This window comes from Triturus cristatus, chromosome 3_2 (assembly GCF_964204655.1).
Source record: "Triturus cristatus chromosome 3_2, aTriCri1.1, whole genome shotgun sequence".
Lineage (NCBI taxonomy): Eukaryota > Metazoa > Chordata > Amphibia > Caudata > Salamandridae > Triturus > Triturus cristatus.
In genome coordinates this window covers 83,550,884-83,562,981 of record NC_140584.1, presented here as the reverse complement: position 1 = coordinate 83,562,981, position 12,098 = coordinate 83,550,884, and the positions used below count along the sequence as shown (strand labels likewise).

Below are 12,098 nucleotides of genomic sequence, written 5' to 3'. Positions count from 1 at the left end.
CGGGAAGGCTTGTGTTTTGCAGACTCGCGTTTGGATAAACGTTTTTTTAAAATTTAAAATGGTGTTTAAATGCACTGGCTTCAAATCTTGAATTCAGTCTTCCCAGATTATACAGAAGCGTGGCTATGAGTAACGGTTTTAAAAGAAAACCACTCTGATGGGGCATGATTTGGCGCTTTTTAGGTCTCGCTGAGCCCCAGTGCTTGCGCTGGCTCGAAGAGACATTTTGTATGTGGGATTTTCAAAGTGCTGCTGGCTGGCCTAACGCTTGTGTTCACGCGATCGTGCACGTGCGCAGCCGGCCGCCAGCAGCACTTTGAAAACTCGTGTGCGTCATCGCGATCACTTTCGCTTTCAGAGCAATCGCGATGACGCACGCGCACACACAACGCCCGCTTCTCCCCCTACCCCTCCCCCACCACATTTTTCAGGTCTCGCCTGACCCAGCGCATGCGCTGGTCTGGCGAGACTTATTGAGTGGGCTCCAAGAAGTGCTACCAGGCCAGCCTAGAGCTACAGTGCACGTGAGCGGGCGCGCGCGCCTCGCTTTACCGCGATTACTTTCACTTTCAAAGCCGCACGGCCGCTTTGATGTTTGATTGTGATCGCGATCACTTTCGCGGCCTCACGGCTGCTTGGTATAGCCAATAGGTCTCGCTTTTTGGACCTTATAAGTATTTAGTTATGCAACTGTTGCATGGCTAAATACTTATAAGGTCCCAAAGGCGAGACCTATTGGCTATGCCAATGCTTGTTTTGGTTGCTTTCGCTTGTGCCTTCGCAGTGCATGAAGCGGTTCTGCTGACTTCCGCCCGGACTGTCTCACCACCGATGCCTACGTCGTCTGTCTGTGAGCTGTGCCACCGACAGGGGGAGCTACAAAGGGGGTGAGTCTGACCTGCGGTGGTGAGGGGGATAAACCCTTGCCCATATGCTTAACATGGCCTTCTCTGAGGGATGTGGGTGACTTACGAGTGCACCCACCACTTCTGTTATGGAACGCTTGTCATATAATAGCTTTCTGTCTCATTGATGAGTCAGGCCAGTGAGAGCCTTGGGCACGTTTACACCACCTTTTTGGAATCACGATTTTTCATTGTAAACTGGATACGCCTGGGCTATAGAGCAATCTGGTCGTGCCCGAAGTGCAGGCATTACATGTAAGTGCATGGACTCGTTTTTGGCTGTTTGAAGGCCTCTATTATCCGTCGTGTTTCCGTCTTTTACTGTTGATTTCTGTTGCGACGGGCACAAATTGATGCGGTCTTCCATCCCTCTCCAAACACCTTTAAAACTGGCCTGCTTTGCATATGTGGACCACTTTTCAGCTATGCGATTTGCTTTTGGGGGCCACTTTGGTACACAACCCTATTTTCTACCACCCTGATTGTCAACTTGCTATCGTGATCTGTTCTGCTCAAATAATTATTACAGACATTGTTTTATACGGTGGTTTCGTGCCAAACCTCTCCATTCTCTAGGTTTGTAAATAAAAGGTATTCGTTTTGGTGGTGCTAGTGTGTCAGCAGTGTTTTGAGTGGCATGGAAAACACTATATGAAGCGTGTCTCTAAATGGAGGGTTGTCGAAAAATCAATACAATCAATAATTTACAAGAAGCATGGTGTATGTAATCGAGTATATTGTTTACAACATTGAAAGAAAGACCTGGTGCATCAGGGTAGGATTGGTAAGGCCGGCAATGGGCTGGTATCTGAGTTGAAGCAGCATAATTCTATTGTACAGCGCTCTGACACCTTCGGGTAAAGTCCGCGCTTTATAAAAATGCATTAAATAAATGAATAAAATAAAAGCCGATTTGGACAGGGTCTGCTCTGTTTAGATAACGCCAGCGAGCTTTACGGAGGCAGATGGTACCAAGGGGGCGGAGGCGTCATTATTTCATGCAGATTGGGCGGGGGAGGGGGGGGGAGCGAGCAGAAGTGGCCTAACTTATATTCAGGTGTTGTTTACTAGTGTGAACTTATCCGTGCCCAGAGTCCTGGCAGTATTTGCAGACACCAGATCACGATTTCGCCACTACCTAACCAACACGAATCCCTCAACACACTATGTAGTAGTCTCATAGTTATGATGTTCCACAAAACTCGCTCTCTTACCTGTAAACTTGCTCTCTGTACCACGAGGGCCGATGTTTGGTCATTAATTTAAAATGACAGATTTTCAGATTAAAATAAGTTTCTTGATTACTATGAAATTAAGTTAACAGCTTTAAACGTGAACTACAACTACAGACACAATCCTATACTACACAGACCTAGAACTACAATTACCACTGACACAGTATGCCACCTGACAAGCAGAAGGGTGCAACTGTATGTGTATGTACATCCAAACCTATCACACCACAACAGAGCACCATTGGAAACAAGCATTGGCATAGCCAATAGGTCTTGCCTTTGGGACCTTATAAGTGTTTAGCCATGCAGCAGTTGCATAACTAAACACTTATAAGGTCCCAAAAGCGAGACCTATTGGCTATGCCAATGCTTGTTTTTCATGCAGGATGGGCAAGCAACCGCTCTCTTCTGCAGAGAAAATACACTTACTAGACCACCAGATATTTTTGGTTGGTAGTCTAAGAGAGATTTCCTCTTGCACCTTTGCTTGCAGACTTTTTTCGTTCATTTTTTGTTTGCCTTTTTAATCTATAGTTTTAATTAGCACATTTTCAGAAACATTTGCCAGAAAGCAGTGCTCAATCTAAATAGGCATCTGCAACGGCAGATGACCCTCACACTTATGTAATATTTCTTTATTTTAGACTTGGTTCCCAGTTCTGTCTTCTTTCAAACACTAAAGGTGCTGGAATTTTCTTTGGAAGTAATCCATTTATTTATGTTTTTGTTTTTCAAAAGAACGAACAAGGCATGTGGCTTGTCTAAGCATGTAACGTCAAAAAGTCAATGCCTTATACCGTATATTCCAGTGACACTTCATAAAAGCATTCACTAAAACAAGGGAAAAAGCAAATGCACAGAAGACATATCACTTAGCTTAATACTGAGTAGACGTTATTCTTCATAGGCAAGTTTTCCGTGACTGCTGTAAGACTTCAAAAGAGATAAGGTACAAAATGACAACGGAATGTGCAAATTAGATGCGAAGTACGTTGCAGGAAAAATGGACAATGCGGAGGTTTTCTGAAATGTGGGAACTCTAAGCTTATCATTCCATGTGTCCAGCCGGAACTATTGATTCTTTTAGTAAGATAGCCTGGGATACCAATTGTATGTTTTTTTTTTAAATCACGGAAGCAACATTCTGCAACACTGACTTCAAAAGAGTGCCAATGGAGGTGTTTTAGCATTGAGGTATGTATGGCACCGATGAGATGCCTGGCCATAGCATGGAGGACTGCGCTTAGAGAATTGTGAATCATTTGAGACAGACCATCGTGGATGGCATTCTCCCACTCCAGCTGAAAAATGTCAGAATTTGGGCAGCAAGATGTTATGTTACTGGTATTTGTGTAGTATGGACTCTGCCACTGGCATTGCTTCATAGTGTCTACAAAGTTTGTAGCTGACTCTCCAACTGTTTCAAGGTTTTCATCGTCAATTGGAGTCTGATTTGACTTGTGATTCGTTACCAGTATTGTGTTCTGGTCCTTCCATGGATAAGGTTCTGATGTCGTGTTAACTGTGAACTTTTTTTTACACTCATTTGTATTTCACCGAGCTATGGATGTATGATTTTTGGGTTTAAGAGATGTAGGTAGATGGTCGTCTAGTTCAGTGGACATCTCAGGAGCTCCAAAGATGGGACTGGTTGTTTACAAGTTTTTTGGCTCATGGTGTTGGTGTTAAGAAAACTGTTTCTGTTATGATAGCAAACTATGATGCATATCTTTTCCATGCTCAATGTAGAAGATGTGTTTTTTCTAATGTGTACGGTTGGATATTTATTTGTGGTGTGGCATAAATTGTCGAAAAATGCTGTTGGCAGGCACGTGAAAGCCAGGTGGTATGGCATATCTGGGCTAGGGGTAGGTTAATTTGCTGTGTGTGTGGGGGGTATTTCTTAGTTGTTGGTGCTATTGCGAGCAATGTGATGGCAGACTATAAACACCTTTTGTGCTTTGTGAGATGTTCTGTCTAATTGCCGAGTTGTTTAGCCATACATTTGATCTGGTTGCTAACAGGTTTAAGGGAATATACACTTTAGAGTGGAAACGTTGGACAACCAGCTCACCTTCATCTTTCGTTCACTTGTATGTGGTGCCCAGCTGACCTTATTACAGTCGCAATTCCTTTTTGACTCTGGTGATTTCACCACTTCCAAATAATCTAAGGCCTTTTTTTTGAGAATCCTGGAGCAATCATTTGTTGCTGTGTAGCTTGTTGTGGGTAGTCTCAGCTGCCACTCCCTTAGACCTTCTAAGTCAAGTACTGATGTAGGTACTTTGAGGTGGTTTGAAAATCAGGTACTTTACACAGTAGATGACACACAAGAACACCAATGTCCTGTCAGTGCTTTTATTGCCCAGAAGCCTAGAACCTTAATGGCTAAAAATAAAACATCGTTGACAGTCAGCTGATTAAAAAGATGGATTTCTCACCCTCACCACATAGTCAATGTGCGTCTTTATCATTAACTGTCAAACAAAACGGAATGGACAAGATCAGGAAGCAGTGAGTCCACCAGTACCAGTTTCTCCATTAGCAAGAGGAAAGGACGTACATGGCCAATAATATGACAGCTGGAGTAGTAGCTTTTATCCCTGATACGGTCTTCACTGTCCCTTTTCTCAGGGGTCATGGAGTAGTCGCAGGAAGCAAAAATTAGCAGCACATTAAAGCTCTGTTTACTTCCTGTTGTATTCTGTCCATCCTTCTCTCAGTTCCTCAACTCCGAATAGAAGGATTTGAACAGGTTTTTTTTTTATAAACACATTTTATTGCATTTTTGGAACAATGCAATGTCATGTTTCAACCCACTGTAGGTCCTATTCAGTCTCATACAGCAATAAAAACAGTGCCATATCATGACATAGTTTCTCAGCATAAAAGGAGATCATTACTACATCACTCTCCTCACAACAGGTCCATGTCTGCAGCTTTATACCATTTAGCCCATATTTTAGCAGGGGAAAAACCTTTACAACGCAGTCATTACATCGCACTACCTTTACATAGCAGCCATTACATTGCAACATCCTTTACATCGCATATCATTACAACGCAGCCATTACATCGCATGTCACTACAACACATGTCATTACAATGCATGTCACAACAACACAGGCATTACATTGCAAGTCATTACAATGCATACCATTACAACGCATAGTACCCTTACACTATCCAACACTTGCCCTACTGTTCGACTCACTTGAGTTAGAATAGTAATTTTTACCCCTACACTATCCAACAGTTACCCTACTGTTGCACTCACTGGAGTTCGAATAGTAATTATTACCCCTATACTATGTAACACTTACCTTAAATGCGGTGTAATGGTATGCGTTGTAAAGGTATAATGCGATGTAATGAAATGCGTTGTAAAGGTAGTTTCTGAAAATGCGATGTAATGGCATGTGATGTAAAAGAATGCGTTGTAAAGGATGTTGCGATGTAAAAACTGCGTTGTAACGGCATGCGTTGTAAATGTATGCGTTGTAACATCATACATTCATTTTAGTATGCTTAGCAGGACATCCTCTTACCTCATATACCGTTCTTACCTGTTGGGCACACCAATCCACCCCTGCCTCCAGAACACAGTCTTATAGTATAGATTGAGTGAAAACTATTGCATTCTGGTAAAACAAGCTGCTTTACACTCCTTCTGGACTAAGCCAGAAGGCTGCTCTCCACGGCTACCACTTAGCTTTCAAAGGTTGTCTGAGACCTCTTAAATCACCATAAGAGTCGTCTGGACTGGGGCAGGGTGCCCACTTACATAGTGGACATCATATACTAGGCCAGCTTCTCACATTGGTGGCAGCGGTGGGATTTTTAAAGATTAAGGACGCTTCCCAGTGGACCCTGAAAAAACCTTGTGGAAGACAGAAGTTTGGAGAGCCACCCCACCTGTGAATACCCTAGTACCCAAGTTACCTAGACCAGGGAAGCCGGGTACATAAGTGTGAATTGGTGTCGGAAACCGCTGTTTCGACCCCAATGGAGGATTTCATGAAAAGTGCTGCTCCTGAAGAGGAGGAAACTGTCCGGTGGAATCTGAAGGTGGATTCTATATGAGAGGTACCTTCAAGTGAAGGGGACAGAGTCTGTCATTCAGGAGTGACCAGGAGACTTGAAAGACAAATGCCCTCCGATGTCGGGTGTTGCAGGAGAGATGATGATGACCTTGACTCTGTAGCTACGAGGACCAGGCAACGCTGAGGAAGACCAGAAGCAGTACACAAGCTGTCCCATGTCGGATGTCGTGTGCTAAGGGGTCGGTGTCCGGCGAGAGCACCAACAAGCCTTGGCAATGGCAACCCACACAGAAGTCAAAGAAGGTGCAATGTCAGGACCAGCAAGGTCCTGGGGACTCACCACATGCAGGGGAGTCAAGGCAGGCCAGAGCAATCAGGGAGCCTAAAAGCAGCAAAGATGACCCTCAACAGGACCCACAGGCCAGAGACCCTGGAGTCACAAGAGGACCTAGAGCAGCTCACCAAAAGATGCAGGTCACGGTGCAAACGATGCGATGTGGACGATGACTTTGGTCACTGGAGATGCCTGAGGTTGGGGCTACTTGGAGCCCGAAGATCTTGTTGGAAGGAAGCCAACAATCCTTTGCAACTGTCACGGTGCAAACGATGCGATGTGGACGATGACTTTGGTCACTGGAGATGCCTGAGGTTGTAGCTACTTGGAGCCCGAAGATCTTGTTGGAAGGAAGCCAACAATCCTTTGCAACTGCAAGTTGACGCGGTGCACAGGGGTTCGGTTATTGCAGTCCCCACGAGGGATACTGGCCTCAAACTTGGTAAGTCGCTCCTTCTCCGCATAGCACCGCCTGTGTCCTTGCCCCAGCTGCCACTGTTGAGGAAGTTCGAGGCCCTCCTCCACCCGCAGGCTACCACCTGCGCCTCATCCCTGGTGACCAGTGGTAGGCCGTAGGTTTGTATCACCATCTGTATCTTATTGCATTGCCTTTATTGTTATTTGGTGTCTGGGACTGCTGTTGTCGGTCTTCCCCCGGTGCCTATACTTGGTCTGTGCCCTCTTTTTCCTTCTGTTCCTCTCGCTGTCCCTGTGTTTCTCTGCCCGTTTTTGACTTCTGTTCCCTTCGTTGCCCCGTAATTTTGTGCCCGCTTTTGCCTTCTATTCCCTTCGTTGCCCCGTGTTTCTCTGCCTGTTTTTGACTTCTGTTCCCTTCGTTGCCCCGTGTTTCTCTGCCCGTTTTTGCCTTCTGTTCCCTTCATTGCCCCGTAATTTTGTGCCCACTTTTGCCTTCTGTTCCCTTCGTTGCCCCGTAATTTTGTGCCCGCTTTTGCCTTCTGCTCCCTTCGTTGCCCCTCACCACTCCCGCCGCTGCGTCCCTTGTGGCCGCACCCCCTGACCGCCCATTTGCTGTCCCTGCTCTGCCTCCCGCCTCTCAGCTGCTACTCCCTTACACCCCCCCATATATGGCGGCCGTGCCAAAGGCAAGTCCGTCTGTGCCCGTCCGCGCCTGGACCGCACCCAGCGCCAGAACCCCTGGTCTCCACGCCCGCAACGATGACCGCCGCCGCTACGATGCCCACACACTCCACGCTCTGAACTCCAGACGGACCCACACCTGCTTCAAAGCCGCCACGAAACGCACACAGGGTCCCTTCACCTGCCGGAACTGCAGCTACACCAGCCTCAGAGCCGCCGAACCACCCGCCAAGTAAGGCCACAATCACCTCCGATGCATTCTACTGAGCACCCGCTCCGCACGCAAACATGCCGTCTAGCTCTGGGACCTGCTCAACACTTCATGCCCGGACGTCGCCTTCCTGACAGAGACCTGGATAAACAACTCCTCCGCACCCATTGCCATCCCAGATGGCTACAAGATCACCCGCAGAGACCGCCCCAACGGAGTCGGAGGAGGAATCGCCATCGTCCACAAGAACAGCATCAGGGTCTCGACCAGCACCGAAGACACTCACAGCACTGCTTATCACCTGCATTTCCAGATCCACACAGATCCCAACTTCACCCTCAGAGGCACCCTCGTCTACAGACCCCCCGGACCCCGACTCCAGTTAAGTGACTCCATCGCCGACTTCATCAGCACGCACGCCCTGACCTCCACCGACTACATCCTCCTTGGAGACCTGAACTTTCACTTTGAGAACAACAACGACAGCAACTCCACCACCCTGATTGATAACCTCGCCAACCTCAGACTGAAGCAACTCGTCACAACACCTACCCACTCCGCCGGCCACACGCTTGACCCGTCCTCTCCTCAAGCTCCCACGTCTCCTTCAGCCACACCACCGAACTCCCCTGGACCGACCACCGCTGCATCCACTTCACCTTCCAGAAACCCACCACACACCACCACACCCAACAGATCCCCCGCCGCTGCTGGAGCAAAATCACCGGAGACCAACTACACACAAACCTCACTCTCAGCCCACCCACCGAACCCTACGACACCGACGCTGCCCACAGCCTCAGACGATGGATCGACGACTGCGCCAACACCCTCGCCCCGCTGAAGAAACCATCTTACAGAGACACCCTCAAGAGGGCCAGCTGGTTCACCCCAGAACTCCTAGCCTCCAAGTGAGCCTGCCGGAAACTAAAGAAGAAATGGCACAGTGAGCAGACTCCGTACAGCCACAAAGCCCACAAGGACGCCACCCGGAACCACCATCACCTCATCAGGACTGCCAAGAGGACCTCCTTCAAAGACTGCCTCGACAACAAAGCACACAATAGCAAGGAGCTCTTCTACATCGTGAAGAAACTTTCCGACCCCAGCTCCAACACCAAAAACATCCCGCCGTCGCAAGCCCTGTGCGACTCCCTCGCCGCTTTTTTCCACCGCAAGATAGCAGACATCCACAACAGCTTCAACACCCAGACAGCCCCAACAGACATCAACACAACAGACTCTCCGCACACCATCGACCACGACCCCCTGCTAGCCTGGGCCAACGTGAGCCTCGATGACACCATCAAGACCATGAGCACAATCCACTCCGGCTCCCCGTCAGACCCTTTCCCGCACCTCATCTTCAACAAAGCCAGCAGCACCATCGCACCCCATCTGCGCAACGTCCTCAATCTCTCCCTCGAGACCGCAACCTTCCCAGAGAGCTGGAAACACGCCGAGATCAACGCCCTACTCAAACCCAAGGCGGACCCAAGAGACCTCAAGAACTTCCGGCCCATCTCTCGGCTTCCGTTCCCGGCCAAGGTCATCGAGAAGATCGTCAACAGACAGCTAACCCAATACCTTGAAGAAAACAGAATCCTAGACCCTTTACAGTCAGGGTTCTGCAGCAACCACAGCACCGAGACTGCCCTCAACGCCGCCACCGATGACATCAGGACCCTGAAGGACAACGGTGAGACCGCGGCCCTCATCCTCCTGGACCTCTGCCGCCTTTGACACCATCTGCCACCGCACACTACGCGCACGCCTCCACGCCGTAGGGATCCGAGACAAGGCTCTGGAATGGATCACCTCCTTCCTCTCCGGCAGAACCCAGAGCGTCCGCCTCCCCCATTCCGATCTGAAGCCTCCGAGATCATCTGCGGCGTACCCCAGGGCTCTTCCCTCAGCCCGACACTGTTCAACATCTACATGGCCCGCTCGCACACGTCGCCCGACAGCACGACCTCAACATAATCTCCTATGCCGACGACACTCAACTGATCCTCTCCCTCATCAAGGACCCCATCACTGCCAAATCCAACCTTCACGAAGGAATGAAGGCCGTCGCCGACTGGATGAAGATTAGCCGACTGAAGCTGAACACGGACAAGACTGAGGTCCTCATCCTCGGCTCCAGCCCTTCAGCCTGGGTCGACTCCTGGTGGCCGATGGCACTGGGGGCAGCCCCGACACCCACCGACCACACACGCAACCTGGGAATCGTCCTCGACTCAACGCTCTCCATGACCAAGCAAATCAACGCCGTCTCCTCCTCCTGCTTCAACACCCTCCGCATGCTCCGCAAGATCTACAGGTGGATCCCGACAGACACAAGAAGAACAGTCACCCAGGCCCTCGTCAGCAGCAGACTCTACTACGGAAACGCCCTGTACGCGGGAGCCCCGACCAAGCTCATCAAACGACTGCAACGCATCCAAAACGCCTCTGCAAGACTGATCCTCGACGTACCACTCCACAGCCACATCACTCCCCACCTGAGAAACCTGCACTGGCTCCCCGTCAACAAGAGGATATCCTTCAAGGTCCTCATCCACGCACACAAGTCACTCCACAAGACCGGACCAGCCTACCTCAACAGACGACTTTCCTTCTACATCCCCAACCGCCAGCTCCGCTCCGCTGACCTTGCACTCGCCACCGTCCCTCGCATCCGGAGAACAACCACCGGTGGAAGATCCTTCTCGCACCTCGCCGCCAAGACCTGGAACATCCTCCCACTGAGCCTACGACAGACCCAAGACCTGCTGACCTTCAGGAGGCTACTCAAGACCTGGCTGTTTGACCAGTAGCGCCCCCCCCTCCCAGCTTCTTGAGACCCTCGCGGGTATGTAGTGCGCTCTACAAATGATTGATTGATTGATTGATTGATAGAAGAGGGCAGGGCAGGCCTCGATAGCTGTGCAGAACCACCACCTGTGTTGCAGAACCTTACGTAGTCCGGAGGAGCTTAGAAACAGCAGACTGGTGACTTAGTTGCAGTGCCTGCGAATGCAGGGAAGTGACTCCTTCACTTCAAGGGAGATTCCATCAGGTGTCTTTGATGCCCACAGGCCTTGGAAGGTTCCTGTATGATGCACAGGTACATACAACAGACTGAAAGGGGAACAAAGTCTGGCCCAAACGAAATTTAGAGTGGCCAGACAGTAGAAAAAGTGGTGTCTGATCTGAATCTTGTCCCAAAACGAATCTAGGGATCCACCCTCAGGTAAGCCCTTAAGTACCCTAAAGAAAGATTTGGAATGCTTCAGGGGACCCTCCCAGGGGAGGGACTGCACAGGGGGGAGGTTACTCCCATGTCCTTTGTCCAGTTTCATGCCAGAGCGGGAGCCAATGGCTCTCAGAGCTGGTTTTACTTGGACTATGCATGGGGACACCTAATGTGCCCCTTGTGCAGACTTAGTGGCACTGGCAAAACGCACCCACCCGGTCCAAATACACGAAATCCTGTATAGGAGGTGGTCACACCTCCCTGTGACAGGATGCCTGTTTCACCTTCCCCTGCTCAAGCTTGGCTTAGCAGCAGGAGGGCAGAATCGGGTCTCTGGAACCGTTTTGTGCTGTCTGGGTCTAGAAGGCTGGCACCGAGAACACAGAGAGCCTAACGGAGGGCTCTTCCAGTGCTTGGAATCATACCTCCCACAACGTAAACGGTGTGAGGGTATGATTCCAACATGTTTTATACCAAACATGATAGGATTCGTTGCAGCCTATTTCGAGATGGTCATCGCGTAATTACTCTAGATAGTATATGGCTGTTACACTTACAGCCCGGGAGAATGGTCTCCGTAGGCTGTAGGAGTATTCTGCTCAAGCAGAGGCTCTCTCGCACTTAGAACCAAGCACCCTGTCTTGAGGATTGATAAGGCCTGCTATAGGGGTGATGTATAGGTTTTAAGTGCAGTGACCCTAGATATAGGAAACCTACATCTTTAGTAAGTGGTGCTAGCACTAACTTACACAGGCTGCAATGGTTGGCCTGTAGTTCCATTTTGAATGGTCTCTCAGGGGTGGCATAATACATGCTTCAGCCCCTGGGGGACCTCTGGGGTACCTATGCCCTGGGTACCTTAGTACAATATACTAAGGACTGATTAGGGAACCCCAGGATCCAATCTAGGATGTACCCAAGTACTGAACATAACAATTTACGGGAGGGAGTAGAGAGACTGGGGTCCTGTTTAGCAGGACCCCAGTCAGACAAGTCAAACACCAGCATAGCACCAGGCAAAAAGTGGGGGTAAC

At 49.3% G+C, this 12,098-nt stretch overlaps 1 protein-coding gene across 2 annotated transcripts in view; it reads left to right on the top strand.

Moving 5' to 3' along the window:
* Positions 1–12,098, top strand: part of CLASP1 (cytoplasmic linker associated protein 1) — a 1,312,099-nt gene that overhangs the window by 196,632 nt on the left and 1,103,369 nt on the right. The gene's annotated exons all lie outside the window — the stretch shown is intronic.